Source organism: Coffea arabica, chromosome 3e, assembly GCF_036785885.1.
Source record: "Coffea arabica cultivar ET-39 chromosome 3e, Coffea Arabica ET-39 HiFi, whole genome shotgun sequence".
Classification (NCBI taxonomy): domain Eukaryota; kingdom Viridiplantae; phylum Streptophyta; class Magnoliopsida; order Gentianales; family Rubiaceae; genus Coffea; species Coffea arabica.
In genome coordinates, this window is record NC_092315.1 from 16,532,544 (window position 1) to 16,549,968 (window position 17,425).

Here is a 17,425-nt window from a genome sequence, read left to right on the forward strand (position 1 = left end):
ATATTATGTCAACCATTAGTTGCATGTTGTTTCTTATTTATCTTAATTTTTCCCTAGTATTATATTTTTGCAAGTTTATAGCTGTTTGTTTGTATGTGTGGTCTTCTCTTTCTTATTTTTTGGCAAACATTGGACCCTAACTTCTACCAAGGCTATGATTTGATGTCTTCAAGTTCAATAGCACACCAGCATGCATCAATGAGTTTTGTCCAAGTAAGAAAGACCTTGATTAATTACTTAATCTTATATATATTAGTTTGATAAGTTACAATTATAATTCAATACATTTGCTAACTTAGCATTTGTTTTTTGTAGGCACAAGAACTGGAAAAAAAAAATGAAGATACTGATCAACAAGTTGCTAAAGATGAATGATCAGTGCAAAAAACTTGGATGGTGTGAAGTTATGCAAAAAACGCCAGTGCAAAAATTGTCACGTATTGACAAAATTCAAGGAGACAACATTCTTTATTAGATAAAGAAATCTGAAACTGATGCTGAGAGGTGTCTGATGCTAGTGGAAGACTAGTGGGTTGGTTTATTTTATTCAATCTCCTGTCTCCTAAGGAGATCAGTGTGAAAACTGTGGAAAGCTTTTAAATCCTACAGATATGATTTTGAATAGACTAGAGGAGAATGATATGATTAAATCCTACTGATCTTAATTCCTCTTAACAGGATAATGATTTTTCAAGTTTGCAAAGGTTTGATGATGTTTTCTTCTGGTTCTCTTTCTGTCAACTCATGAAACAGATGATCATTTACATTGCTCCTTATACCAATTCAAATTGAGAAGTGTGCTAAAGCTTGATCCGCTAGACCGTTGTTTACTAATGTGTTTACTTGCACATTTTTCATGTTTTCGGGTACGTCAGTGCTCTAAAATCGACAAGTGGGAAGATGATAATGCAAAAGAATACCATATGAACTTATCATTTTAGATTTAAGATGTATACACAACTTTGTTCAGTTTGATGACAAATAAGGAGAGCTTCTCGAATCTGAAAACTAGATAACCAACTTATTTTAACATGTATATACAGTTGGTAAATGAGTAAAACCACTAATCAGCAGATCGGTTAATAAAAGAATCAAAGACTGGCAAAATCAAATTTCTGTTGTGCAGCCTTTGTTCCGTGGTAGAGAATCTGTTTATTGCATCTGAGCTTCCATTTGATTCTTTGGAGAATTAGTATTTCGTGGCCATGTGAATCAATTGACATGAGGAACACTGCAGAAGGATTGTCCTCTGTCTCTGATTCTTTTCCAATTCCACTCTGATCTAGTTGGCCTTTGACAGACAGAGATAGAACTTTGACATCTGGAGATGTAAACATATGCAAATGACTTGAACCAGCTCCATCATCTTAGCACAGCAGGGAATAAGAGTGCCAAATTACTGTGACTACAGTTGCTGTATTTGATTTGTGCCCAAGAACCTTTTCCTCTCCTGCTCTTCTTGTCCATCATCAAGGTTGCACGAGAATGATATAGGCTTCCATAGTGAAAAATGCATTAACACGAATCTTTCTTGGTTTCTCCAAAACCAATCTGACGACTTTCCACAACGCAGAACAAATTCAAGAAATGAAAATGTTTTTCTTTTTTTTTTTCCAATATCAGTAATTTATTCTTAGGCTGAAATATTCAAGAACAAGAATAGAATAATCTATATGAGTTTAGACTTGGTTTAAAAGAGGAGAAAGTGCAACTAAGCAATCAGCATCTGTCAAGAACTTAATTAACCATTTGCATATCCAAACTACAAGACTTTTACCTAACTTTTCCAGAACAGTTTGGTTCATCTTCCTCTTAGGCATTTGATCGAACAGGTGGTGAGCTTCGTCTAATTGCCCATTGAGAGCACAAAATCTGATGAGCTTTGACCAAACAACAGAAGCTAAATTAACTTTGCATCCAAAAACAAATCTTCGGAAGCGGAAGTACCCATTACCCAGTACAAATTTACACTAAAACTAAATATATTTCTACAAGAAGAAAGAGCTTCGAAGAAACCCAGCAAGGAAAAAGGAAAATAAAACTTGGGTTCCTCTCAGAAATATTGAATTTTCCTGCTAGATTTTGTTAGAAATAATAATAAAAGTAATAGGCTGATATACTATAGAGAAGAGTAAATACAACCTAGAAAGAAAGAAATAATCAAAAATAACAATAATAACAATCCGAGGCTTGTGAGCACAATTTCCTTAAAACAGATTCGCTCCCTCCAGGTAGAGTGCTCGAGGTTGAGTAGGCGTCTGTCTCCCAGGATACAACGGATTAAAGGTGAATATGTCAGCACCAAACTTTAATCACCACAGCGAACTCGAACTAGAGCAATATGGAACACTATAAAAAGATGAAGATGCAAGAAGGAAAAAATAGAGAGAGCCCTCTTATTTGAAACAAAAGAGAGATATTTATAGATGCTGGCCAATGGTGACTGTTCGAAATTGGCAACAAGAGTTAAATACCAGATAATTATCTTCACGTTTATCAAAGTACCACATTCATGTACATACATGTATCTCAATAAGATAACTCCAAAATCATGTATTAAGTACATGAATCCTATCCAAAATCATGTATCAATAATTAATATACATGAATCCTAGGTACATGAATGAAAGATAGATAATTATCCTTGGATTCTATCGAGAGTGCCATTATGAGAACAATTTTCTCATTCACTCTACAATGGATATAGCCATTTTTCCAACAATCCCCCACATGAATGAAAAATTGTTTTGATTTGACTCTACAGTAGTGTTCCACAACTGAAACCTGCATAAGATAGGTAGGTGTTACCCTTTGAACCTTCTCTTGTGAAATACACTTTACTAGCAATCCAGTAGACATGATGTCTTTGAACTGTCCTGCTTTTTAGTGTAAATAAGCCATATATTTCACACAGGAATCATGCTCCATTTGTTCAGTTCTCATAGTTATGTTCGTTTTGGCCATGAACATCAACCTGGTTCAGCAAGAGTTTTTAAGAATTGAGCCCTAAACAATTCTCTTTTGAAGCGGCTCCATTTCACTCTTACATAGGTGATTTACTTAAGTCTTCAGTAATTAATTACTTCACTTAAGAATCATTAAAGCACGCCATTGTGCTATCCTTAATTCTCCTTTGTGTCATTGTTTCATTATGGAATGGGTCTAGGGATATTTCCCCACAATGACTATGCTAAGTCCTTATAATTAGGTTGTCCCTTTGAACCTGGATCTTGGGATCTCCAATCAGTTAGGTTGGGTTTCCTTTATAACACTTAGCCTTTCATGGGCTTTAGTCCCATTCCCTTTGCCATTTTTGCAACCAACTCTCTATTCAATCCTTTGGTTAGCGGATCTGCTATGTTATCCTTTGATTTCGCATAATCAATAGAGATAACTCCTGTTGAGAGTAGTTGTCTAATGGTATTATGCCTACGACGTATATGTCTAGACTTACCATTATATATGTTATTCTGTGCTCTTCCAATTGCTGATTGACTATCACAGTGAATACATATTGGTGGCACAGGTTTTTCCTATTTTGGAATGTCTTCAAAGAAATGGTGTAGCCATTCAGCTTCTTCTCCACATTTGTCCAAGGCAATGAACTCAGATTCCATTGTAGATCTAGCTACAATAGTTTGTTTAGAAGACTTCTAAGATACTGCTCCACCGACAAGTGTGAACACATACCCACTTGTGGATTTTGAATCTTTTATATCAGATATCCAATTTGCATCAGCATACCCTTCTAAAACAGCAGGGTATCTAGTGTAATGCAGTCCATAGTTCTGAGTGTACCGTAGGTATTTAAGTACCCTTGAAATTGCTTTCTAATGATCAGCACTCGGATTGCTTGTAAATCTGCTCAATTTGCTCACTGCATATGCAATGTCAGGTCTAGTACAACTCATTAAATACATTAGACTGCCAATGATTCTTGAGTATTCTACTTGAGAAATACTCTCTCCTCTATTCTTAGATAGATGGAAACTATTGTCTAATGGAGTTCTTGTAATTTCAGAATCATTCTTATTGAATTTTTCCAGAATCTTGTCCACATAATGAGTTTGGCTCAAGACCAACCCGTCTGCTATTCTTGTAATTTTAACTCCTAAAATTACATCAGCAAGCCCCATATCTTTCATGTCAAATTTTGAATTCAACATGTCCTTGGTAGACTTGACCATTTTGTCATTACTACCAACAATAAGTATGTCATCTACATAAAGACATAAGATGACATAGCCATGTTCTGTTTCTTTAGTGTAGACACATTTGTCACACTCATTTATTTTGTATCCATTAGTTATCATTGCAATGTCAAACTTTTCATGCCATTTCTTTGGCGCTTGTTTTAGTCCATACAATGATTTCACTAATTTACAAACTTTATTTCCTTTTCCCGGAGTTATGAAACCCTCAGGTTGCTCCATGTAGATTTCTTCATCTAAATCACCATTTAAGAAAGCCGTCTTTACATCCATTTGATGTATCTCTAGATTTCTCAATGCAGCGATAGCAAGAATCATTCTGATAGAATTTATTCTCGTAATAGGAGAATAAGTATCAAAATAATCCAAACCTTCTTGTTGCTTGTATCCTTTGATTACAAGTCTGGCTTTATACTTATCGACAGAGCCATCAGGTTTCATTTTCCTTTTAAAGATCCATTTGGACCCTAAAGGTCTACAACCAGGAGGAAGATCCACTAACTCCCATGTATGATTCTGTAAAATAGAATCAACCTCACTTTTTATTGCTTCTTTCCACAAAAATCCTTCAGAAGAACTTACAGCTTCTGTATAGGTTTGTGGTTCCTTTTCTAATAGAAAAGTTGTAAAATCATCTCCAAATGATTTTTCCACTCTAGCCCTTTTGCTACGTCTCGGTTCATCTTGTTGAATCAAGTCATGATCATGTTTTTCTTGATTCATAACTTCATGTGTTTGTTTTGATGAACTTGATGCACCATTCGATTTACAAGGAAACACATCTTCAAAGAATGAAGCATTCCTTGATTCCATTATCGTATTTTTGTGTATATCCGAAATTTCTGAATTATACACAAGAAATCGATAAGCAACACTATTATGTGCATAGCCTATAAAGATACAGTCCATAGTTCTAGGACCTATTTTTATTCTCTTTGGTGCTGGAATAGCCACTTTTGCAAGACACCCCCCACACTTTCAAGTATTTGTAGGATGGTCTCCTACCTTTCCATAACTCACAAGGAGTTTTATCTTATTTTTTTTTCGGGGTACCCTATTTAAAAGGTAATTGCTTGACAAAATAGCTTCACCCCACATATTTTGAGGCAATCCTGAACTTAGTAACATCGCATTCATCATTTCCTTTAGTGTGCGATTTTTCCGTTCAGCAACACCATTCGATTGTGGTGAGTAAGGTGCAGTTACTTCACGAATAATTTCATATTTTGCACAATAATCACCAATAGGTGTTTCATATTCACCACCTCTATCACTTCTTAACCTTTTAATTCTCCGGTTAAGTTGATTTTCAACTTCATTCTTGTAGAGAATGAATTTTTCCAAGGCTTCATCTTTACTTTTGAGCAAATACACATAACAGTATTTTGTGCAGTCATCAATGAAAGTGATAAAATATTTATTACCACCTCTTGTTTGAACAAATTTCAAATCACAGACATCTGTGTGAATCAATTCAAGGGGTTCGGTATTTCTTTCAATTGTTTGAAAAGATGACCTTGTTAATTTTGCTTCTACGCAAATCTCGCATTTATGGTTTGAATTGATGTGAAAGGAAGGAATATGATCCAAGTTAATTAGACTACGCAAAGTATCATAATTAACATGACCTAGTCTACCATGCCATAAATTGGAAGACTCAAGCAAATAAGCAGAAGACTTATTCTTATTATTCACAATAGTCATTACATTCAATTTGAACAACCCATCGGTTATATATCCTTTCCCTACATACATCCCAGATTTGGATAATATAACTTTATCCGATTCAAAAACCATGCGAAAGCCATGCTTGTTTAGCAACGATCCAGAAACAAGGTTCTTGCGGATTTCTGGCACATACAGAACATCGTTCAAAGTCAATGTTTTGCCAGAAGACATCTTTAGCAACACCTTCCCTTGACCTTCAATAGCAGATGAGGCAGAGTTCCCCATGAATATTTTTTCACCTTCAATTTTTTCGAAGGTAGTAAACAGGTCTTTGTCTATGCAGACATGTCTTGTGGCTCCAGTGTCAATCCATCATTCTTTCGGATTTGACCCTATCATATTCACTTCAGAAACCATAGCAGTCAGGTTCATGTTTTCCATGTCTCCCTCGATTCTATCAAGCAAGTTTGCTTCATGCTTCTTCTTCCTTGGAAGCTTACATTCAGTGGACCTGTGACCTTTTTTGTCACAGTTGAAGCACTTCCCTTGGAATTTCTGCTTAGAGATTTTCCCTTTTGCCCCAAAATTTCAATTTGGCTTTTTGCCTTTGGAGTTTTGCCCTTGCTTATACTCCACAATATTTGCCTTAGTATCAATAGAAGTTGTTGCCTTGCAATCAGAACCCCTGTTGTCTTCTTCAATTCAAAGTCTAACAATAAGGTCCTCCATACTCATCTCTTTGCGCTTGTGCTTGAGATAGTTCTTGAAATCCTTCCACCCAGGAGGTAGCTTCTCAATAACAGCAGCTACTTGAAAGGTTTCACTCAAAATCATGCCTTCAGCTAGAATCTCATGCAAGATAATCTGAATTTCTTGCACTTGACTGATAACAGTTTTGGAATCCACCATTATAGTCTAGAAATTTTCCAACGACAAATTTCTTTGCCCCAGCATCTTCGGTTTTATATTTCTGATCTAAGGATTCCTACAATGCCTTCGCCGTCTTGTGTATTTGATACACGTTATACAGCGAGTCATGCAAGCAATTCATGACATAATTTCGACAAAGGAAATCGGAGTGTTTCCAAGCATCAATAGCACTGACAGCTTGTGCATCAATTAAGCCTTCAGGCAGCTTTGAAGCATCCTCACTTAAGAATCTCGAGAGATTCAATGTTGTCAAATAGAACAACATCTTTTGTTGCCATGTTTTGAAGTTCTAGCCATGGAACTTCTCAGGTTTCTCACTATGGTTGGTAGAAGCCATAGGAGTAATCTTTCCTTCAGGTTGTTTCACAATTGTGCCAGAGGCAGAGGCATCAAAAGTAGAATTGTTGGTTTCTCTTCCTGTATTGTCAGCCATTGAGAACAGAATCTGTTTTAAGACTGTTAGAAATAATAATAAAAGTAATAGGCTGATATACTATAGAGAAGAGTAAATACAACCTAGAAAGAAAGAAATAATCGAAAATAACAATAATAACAATCCGAGGCTTGTGAGCACAATTTCCTTAAAACAGATTCGCCCCCTCCAGGTAGAGTGCTCGAGGTTGAGTAGGCGTCTGTCTCCCAGGATACAACGGATTAAAGGTGAATATGTCAGCACCAAACTTTAATCACCACAGCGAACTCGAACTAGAGCAATATGGAACACTATAAAAAGATGAAGATGCAAGAAGGAAAAAATAGAGAGAGCCCTCTTATTTGAAACAAAAGAGAGATATTTATAGATGCTGGTCAAGGGTGACTGTTCGAAATTGGCAACAAGAGTTAAATACCAGATAATTATCTTCACGTTTATCAAAGTACCACATTCATGTTCAATAAGATAACTCCAAAATCATGTATTAAGTACATGAATCCTATCCAAAATCATGTATCAATAATTAATATACATGAATCCTAGGTACATGAATGAAAGATAGATAATTATCCTTGGATTCTATCGAGAGTGCCATTATGAGAACAATTTTCTCATTCACTCTACAATGGATATAGCCATTTTTCCAACAGATTTTAGTCTACAAAATTTGTGTGTGTGAATGGGGTAGAAAGATAGTCTAGTGCGGGAGTGTTTGTGGGCGTCAGTGATGCATGTAAATTGCGCAACAGATAATCAAGTTGTATATTTGAATGGTGAAGATGATGAAGAGAGGACAGAGGTTGTTTGGGTTTTAGGGTTTTTTCTCTTGGTAAATTGTGATTTTGGTTAAAGAGTTTTTATTTTACTTGATTTTGATTAAAGATATTAAGTTTTCTGTCCGGTTAACGATTAATTAATTTAACATAGTCCGAGTTGGGTTGTTTGAGGGTTTAGTTTATCAAGGAACACTTGGCAAGATTATAAGTAGTGGGATAGGATGTAAGACAGGGTGTGATACAGAAGATTCGTTGCGATGGATCTTGGTGTGCTTGCAAAACCTTGGCATGCCATTCATTCTAAAACAATGTTTACATTTTATTATAAACCTAGGTATGTCACTTGTATAACTCTCTGTTTCAAGTTGTCTACTGAAAAAGCCAAAGATTAGAATGTTTCACAACATGCACCTTTATATGTTAAGCAACATGATTGATGAATGGTTATGGATGCTAGTGGAATTGCATTTGCTCGAGAATCTGACTGGTCTTCCTTCTCTATTTGTCGTCTACAGGACGAGCCCCTCTGAGTTTATTGTTCCTTTTGACCAATATATGGAGTCTGTGAAAAACAGCTACTCCATTGGAATGAGGTTCAAAATGCGATTTGAAGGTGAAGAGGCTCTAGAGTAGAGATTTACTGGAACTATTGTTGGTGTTGAAGAAGCTGATCCAAAAAGGTGGCCAAAATCAAAGTGGAAATGCCTGAAGGTAGTATCTTTGAACTTCATTTTGTCTTATTTTGCATTTTGTGATGGAGCTGAAAAGGTAACCTTTTCTTTAAGGTGAGATGGGATGAAACTTCAACTATTCCTCATCCTGATAGGGTTTCACCCTGGAAAATTGAACCTGCGCTTACTCCTGTGCTTAATCCTCTTCCGGTGCCTAGGCTATAAAGGCTTTGACCAAACATTTTGCCATCATCTCTTGATTCTTCTGTTCTGACCAGGGAAGGTAGGTTTTTGCTTTTATTATTCTGATCCAAGAATCTAGTCGAAATTTTGGAGGGATTCCCCAAGGATTCGTGGCAGAAAATTTTGGTGAAACATGGGACAAATCCCTCCCAAAATTCGGCCCAAAACTTTGACCGATTGCCGAAAGGATTCTGGTCAACAATGGTGGTTATAACTTGTGCAACTTGATTTCCACTCCAATATTTCACACCTTTTGAGGGGCATCTTATGGAAGATTTGTAGCTATAAAGTAGAGATTCTAGCTATAATTCTTGACCTTATTTTCTTCTATAATGATGTGATTTAGTTTGGAACAAAAAATATTGACATTTGAAGCTAATGTTCACACTTAAAGGAAGACATAAAGAGGGGTAAAGATTTCTTTATAAATAGGAGGTTGTGGTTTTTAGGAGAGCTAGGAGAGACTAGAGAGAAAAAGTACACTACAAGAATGTTGCTATTAAGTTTTAGGTTAGTATAATATAATTTAGGTAGTATTGTGTATTATCAACTTTTGTACATTGGCTAGATTAGGATAAAGATGGAGACGAAAAAGGAGAGGATGAAACTCATGTGACACGAGTTCTCTCTTCTCCAACTCTTTATCCTTTTCATTGGATTCTTATGTTTAGTTAATATATTAGTTTTGACTTATGTTTCATTATGTCTCTCTAAAGTTTATACCTTAGATTTTGGTTGAATTTTCTATGATTATGTTTTGTTGATTTATTAGCTATTTGTTGCTCTTATTTTAAGCAAGTTATTTAGCACTTTTTCTTTTATAATTATGATTAAATGGCCATTAATTGTAATAATCTTAAGGTGTTAGATTTGTAATGAGAATTAAAATTTAACACTAGTTTAACAAAGTACTTAACCTAAAGAGTATACTCACAAGAGTAGAGGTGCACTTTTGTGACTTTTAGCTAATTCATAACCATGAGAGTAGATATAGATTAATTATAAGTATAGTGTTCAACACAAGAGTTAGTTTCATATGCATAAGGAAATTATACCATAACTAGTTGAAGTATTAGTGTTCGATGATTCGAAAATTTGCACTTGTATGAGTAGTGACGGATACCATGACCTAAGAAGTTTTCATTTGTTATTTTATTGTACATTTCGGCTTAATTTTATTTTCTTCAATTTTTTAATAGTCTAAATAATAAAGGAGATTTAGTAGTGCTGACAGTTATCCATTCTTTCTCGTGGGTTCAACTCTTAATATGCTGTACTCAATGTCGACCTATATACTTGTAGAAAATTGTATGTGGGATATTTAGCAATTTATAAATATAAAACTTGAATGCGGTTTGAGCTTAACTTTATATATATACCCTACTCTCGTCACCTATTATGTATATGATTAGGAATTAGCAGTTATTTCCTGTTATTACTTGGGTGTTGGCCAATTAATAGGTGGAGGTTGGCATATTATAAAATAGCATACATGGGTGACATGCTGCCTTATACATGGGGTGAGAGATGGTTCTTGAGAGATAAAAAATGATATACAATGGTTGGATTTGGCTTTAAATTGTATTCTTGTATATGATTTTTTTCTCTCATAATAAAAATAGGTTTCTCTCCGTGAATGTAGGTTTCATGATGGAACCTAACTACGTTAAATCTTGTGTGTCATTTATGTTTCATGCTTTTAGTTTGTTTGTTATTAAATTATTGCATATTTGATGTCTCAATAGTCATATTTTCTGCACTTGGATCCCACCAAAATCTTCACAGGTCCTGTTGTTCATTAACTACGCCACATTAAAGATGCTCCTCTGACTCATTCCCTGGAATGATTTCTGACCCCAGAATGGATTTGAAAATTAGGAAGCACGAGGCATGATATCTCAAGAACGTATTCATGCATTTAAAAGGTAGGGTACAACATCTTATTGAGGTTTTCTCCTTTGGCTAGGCCGCGGCTTCTACCTCCGTGCCTCTCTTTTGAAGGCAATCTATGAGGCCTTTAATTGTACCGTATGAGAGTACAAGTTAGAAGATTTAAAGAAGAGCTGAAACATTTAGGTGATTAATCTTTTTATTCTTCGAGTTACATGTATATGATCGTGTAATGCTTAGAGTTATGTTTGTGTCTCCTTATTTAGAGATCATAGGCTTTTATATCTTTAACTTCAAATTCAGTGAATAAATTAGATTAAGGACATATTGATGGATATAAAACATGGACCTTATTTTTCTTCATAATGCTCAAGTTCTACTCCTTAAGCCTTGCAAGAAAGTAGAGCAAATGCTCTTTGTATGCATCTCTATTCCTTTACTTGCCGTAAAGTAGTGTTTTGAAACTGGGATTGGTTATCGATTCGGTCTAGATTAGGGGTCAATGGATTCGATCCCAGTAGAACCCATCTAAAAATAGAATGATATCATCATGATGTCATAAATATATTTAAATTTAAAAATTAATATATTATGTAAAATTTCTAAAAGCATATTAATATTAATAAATGTAGGTTCAATGTATGTTTGATGTTTTTAAAATACTTTACAAGAAAATACAAATAAGGTAGTATAATTAAGTGGCAATTTATGCAATTTACAATTTAATGCATATTCAACAAGTTTAGAACCAAATTGGAGGGCTTATTTGAAAAGTAATACAAGAGTTTAGGGCTATAGCTATAAGTTCTAAAATGTTTCTAGATGTAATAATAGTTTTTTAATACTCAAGGGGTCAAATCATAAATTCATACAATATTTCTAGGTAAATTTTTTACTTTCTTTTTTTAATGTATTATCCCTTTTTTTAACTTAGATCTTCCATTAGAGTTTGTGTTGAGAGAGATTTGTGGTAAGATATGTAAAGAGATTTAAGAGTAGTTAAAAGAAAGAATCAAAAAAGGAAAACAAAAGAGCTAAAAATGGAAAAGATGGAAAAAGCCCGGTTCAAAATGGTTCTTTTGATTTCTGGTCTAATCCAGTTTTTGGTCGTGTTTAATCGAGTTTTTGTTTCATGGTCTTTTAAGACAACTCGAACCGAATGTTTACCCAATTTTTGATTCAATTGATTGAACCGACCGATCTAATCCGTGTTTCAAAACGCAGCCGCGAAGGGACTGTAATTTATGCAAAATTACAGCAAGAATCTCTTCAACGGCCAACTACATCGTGGGCCCATTCCCTGACCCTTTTGAGTTTTGATGGCAATGTGGCATAGATTTTCCTATAAATAGAGATCAATCTATACCAGCTTTCTCATCCTTCACAAAACCATTTTTCAATACATAAATTTTCCTTGAGCGAAAATGGTTTCCAAGACACTTCTTTTCTTTTGCATCTCCTTGGCTATAGTTCTCACAATGACCTCACAGGTGGCTGCTAGGGAATTGGCTGAGACTTTCACATCAGTTAGCAATTGTAAGACATTTATTCTCTTATCCAATGCCCTCAATTTCTTTTTATTTGCTCCTAACTTCTCTTCTGTTACCTATTAGTAGGTTGTGATCGTTACTAACTCTGGTTGGGATTAAGTTACCTATTAACAGGCAACGTTTAAACAATTTTAGGGATATGTGAAAATCATTGATTTTGACTTGCACATCAAAAGACAAATTTTTGACCTGAATATAATCAAATCGATTTGGTATTCTTTAAAACAAAAAACGTGCAACACATTTAATCCAAAATCTAGAATTTCAAATTGTATGAGTGCCCAGATGAGTTTATTTGACAAGGCCATTCCCAGATTACATTAATGAACGTGCATGCTTTATTATCCTCAATGCAGCCAGGTCACTTGTGACTTCTAACAGTGGAGGGGATCCTGGAGGAGACTATGGAGGGAGCCTTGGAGGTTGGTATCCTGGAGGTGGCTATGCAGCAGGTGGCCAGGCAGAGCCTTAGAACTAATAAAGCCAGCTTCAACCAAGGTCATGAATGCTTAATCAGGCTTACTATAATAATATGCATACTTTGTAGTGTGAAATACAAATAAGAGCCGGATTAGTCATCGTGTAATGTGAACTCTATGTATTTGCTAGCTAGCTAGTTCACTATTCCAAGGGTACTTTTTGGTTGGTTTATAAATCAGTTGATCATTATCAAATGACGTTGTACCCTTTTTCTGTTTCTGGGCAAGCTTAATTAAGCAATACAAATATTTTCAAAGAGCTCAATCCTCTATTTGGTTCGTTATTCGTTTGGTTTATTATTGATTTTCAATAAGGCCCTCACTCCTATATACCTGTCTGTTGTATATAGTATATAAGCAGAAAAGAACTAATAACACCAAATATTAAGTATAAACATAAAAAATTAATGGTCAAAAACTACAGAAAATTTTGTTTATGTAACTTAGATTCACGACCTATTTTTCTCAAACCATAGCGGCCGTGGTTTGAGAGAAAGTTTAGGACTGATGATATTGATGAAATCTAAAATTTTACATTCCAGTTAAAATCTCAACCGAAATATTGAAGAATGTCTAAGACATAGAAGTTTCAATTGCTGATGTAACAAATGCAATGCAAAATTTTTCCGCCTGGAAATTTAGTTGGCTGCCTAGGTTTATCAACATTGTTGTCCTTGAGATGGCAAGGTAAGCTAGTTCAATTGATGATTCTATCATCTGCGTGGATTCTTTCCCACATTTTGTACTGTCCACTCTTTTTACGGACTCATCAATTCATTAATATTATTATAGGCCTTTTTCTATCAAAAAATACATTTGATTTTTATCCATATTGTTCTATTGATCAAAATAAGGATAACATATATTTTGTGGGTAAAATATCAAAAAATTTCCTGTGGTTTGCTGAATATTTAATATAATTCCCTCTAGTTTAGAAATCTATATTATAGCTCCCTGTGATTTCAACTAAATCGAAAATTGAACGGAAAGCATCCAATCTAACGTACGTAAAATAATAATATTGCCCTTGTATAAATGACTCCTTGTGATTTGTTGAATGTTCAATTTAACTCACTCGAGTTTGCAAAATTACACTATAACTCCTTGCGATTTTGACTTTATTGAAAATTGAAAAGAAAGAATTAATATAATAGGCTTTTTCTATCCAACAAAATTTGATTTTTATCTATATTATATTGATTTATTGATCAAAACAAGGACTATATATATATAAAAAAGATAATTCAATGTAACCACGACAATAAGTTATTATATAAACCTGAGGACCAACAACAACATCTAAAACTTAATGATTATACTACCATTAGATAAGGATCGACTAAAAATTATTTTGTCATACGGCAGTTGCTTGTTTTCAAACAAATTCGCGGTTTTACGATTCTTGGCTAAGGTCCAAAGGACTTACTTGTTCATAATGTATAGGGCAAAAAATCGCGGTGGTTCTCAAACTTTCAACTTTACGCATTTTTAGTCCTCCAACTAATAAGTACGTAAATATAGTTCTCCAACTAATAAAAATATGTAGTTGTAATCCTTCCATCCAATTTGGCCGTTAAGATGGACGGGAAACGCATCATGAATTGCTCACATGATATTTAATTTTGGGATAATTACAAAAACCTCCCTAGAGGTTTCTAACAATTTTACTGAGCTCCCCTGAGATTTGAAAAATTACACTTACATCCCTTGATTTGATTGTTTTAGTAACAAAACCTTAAAATAATATTGACTTGTTCAAATTTTTAAATGAATATCCAAAATTACCTTTGTGTAATGAGTTTTAATTTACTTCTTTATATAATTATAAGATTATCTAGTATAATTATAAGAAAAATGTCCCAAAATTTTCAAATCTATACCTATTATTTGATAAACAACTATAATTATAATTTTATCACTATGATAGGATACTTTTAATGGTGTTTTATTATGAATTTAAATTTATAAGATAGAAAAAATATTGAAATAATTCATTTAAAGTTTATGAATTTTTTGAGTAGTTGGATTATCATAATTTAATAGTAATTTTGGGCCATTTTCTTTTCATTTATTATTAATTTTAATATCAAAAAATAGAAAACAAAGATCAGCAAATCTATTGGATTGCATATAAAGTTAACTCGTCAAAAAAATCACTAGTTGGACATTTGGTTACAATAGAAACTAGAGGTAATAGTGGTAGTTCTACAGTTTTATTGGCAAAAAATTTTTTAAAAAAAGGAATAAGAAGGAAAAAGAATGAAAAAAATAATTTTAAAAGTCATTGTAAATATACACATACCAAACAAGGAAATTTTATTAAAATATTTAAGGATAGTATTATCATTTTAAATGATAAGGAAGGTATGTGTAATTTTTAAAACCTTAAGGGAGCTAAATAAAATTGTTAAAAACCTCAAGGGAGGTTTTTGAAATTATCCGTTTATTTTTTGTATCATCCCGTCTATCTTAACAGACAAATTAGATGGAAGGACTATGACTACACATTTTGATTAATTGGAGGACTATATTTACGCACTTATTAGTTGAAAGACTAAAAGTGCATAAAGTTAAAAGTTCGAGGACCACATCGATTTTTTGCCCTAATGTACAAGGATATATTGCTTTGTCTCTTTCTTATCACGATGTACCAACATCGGGAACAGGGTGGCGGATAGGATGACTTACCCGTAAGATTTTTAAATTTCTATTTCCTAACATTAGAATTAGGAGAAAATAACGAATCTAATCAAGACAAATACAATAATATTTAAGTTTATTTTATAATTTTTAACGAATTTGAAACTGTGCTCAACATTGACTTGTTGATTTACAAAGCCAAATTTAAACGGGTTTTAATATAATCAAACTAAAGTTATGTAAATTTCACTTTTATGCTAATAGAACCAAGTTCAAGTTAGGTTTGACAATTTACAGAATACAAAATTCTGTTTAAATTTGTTTTGAGTGGTTGGTGAAATTATGCTCGAATAAGTTCTTACCGAGTCGAACTCTACTCGAATATTAAGTAATTGATTTGTCTTTCAACTTTTATTAGAGTTTTAAGTGAATCCATAGCAATCTTAGTTTTTGCCACTTGACTCTGTGTTTAAGGTCAAATCTGGCACTCCCTACACTACAAGAAAATTGGTCATCAGTGACAACTTTTCTCTGTGACGAAAAAAAGTTGTCACAAAAGTGGATCCTTTATTGACGACTTTCTAACTCGTCACAAATCTCTAATGGGAGCCAACTCATTTGTGACGACTTTTCTAAGTGCTTTTCTAAGTCGTCACTAGTAAATTCCCGCCAAGATTTAGCAAGAGCGCGGGAGTGTTTAGAACACACAATAGTGACGACATTAAGAACATCATCACTATTGCTTGGCCTATTTACGGACGACTTTTTGTTGTCGTCACTGATCACTAAAAAAAAAGTTATTAGTGACAACATTTTGTTGTGATGACAATAAGTCGTCACAAAAGGAGCTTCTTTAGTCGCGACACCTAAAGTTGTCACAATTGCATCAAAGCAACTAAATGTTTAGTGACGACCCGTTATTTTCGTCACAAACTACACTGCAAGAAATATGGTCATTAGTGACAACATTTTTTAGTGACGACAAGGAGAGTTGTCATAATTGCTCAAAGCAACTAAGGCTGCAGTGACGACCTTGAAAAAGTTGTCACTAAAATGATCTATATAGTGACAACTTCTAATATCGTCACTGTCACTCTACCGATTCGGATTTCGTGACAAGAATTAATCGTCACTGTTTAAAGTACTTATTTCTAAGTCACTTTCATTAATTCTACTGTGCCACCCTAACTTTTGCGATTTAGCCCCAAATGTTGTAAAAAATTCCATTAATTCCATTATGATAGTTTAACTTTTACAATTTAGCCCCATATGTAGTACACCGATTTCTTTAATTCTATTATTACTCCCTAACTTTTGTAATTTAGCCCCATATGTAATTCACCAATTTCATTAATTCTACTATGGCACTCTAACTTTTGCAATTTAACCCCCATATGTAATACACCAATTTTATTATTTCTATTATGGCACCCTAGCTTTTACAATTTAGCCCCTATTTTTTTATTAGGAAATTGCGAATGGTATCTTGATAAACTATGCATAAATATTTTATAATTTTCTCAAACTTAAGTAATAATTTGTTATAAACTCTAAAGATATATCTTTCATTACAATAGTTATAAGGCAAGCAGGTCTTTTTATCAATGGAATAAGAAATTTATGCCAGATTTATCCTTTGTACTACATGCCAAGTAGTATTAGCAAAGGAATAACAAAGTACTACAAAGTAATTAACAAAATACCCTTCAGGGAGTGTAGTTTATGGGCAAATGAGCATTATCTATTCAAAGTACCAACTTTTATGGGCATTTTACTCTCAAACATATAATTTATGATAAATTTATAAATGTTTGTAAGTAAAATTCAAAAAGTGTTACACTGATTTCTTACAAAACGAAAACTGGCAGGTTATCTTTTCAACATAAATTAAATTTTTTTAAAAAAAGAAATAGCCCATAAAGTACCAACTCTTT

At 33.8% G+C, this 17,425-nt stretch overlaps 1 pseudogene; it reads left to right on the forward strand.

Moving 5' to 3' along the window:
• LOC113735661 (auxin response factor 2A-like) overlaps positions 1-12,844 on the forward strand; it is a 31,311-nt pseudogene extending 18,467 nt beyond the window's left edge.
• The last annotated feature ends 4,581 nt before the right edge of the window (positions 12,845-17,425 follow it).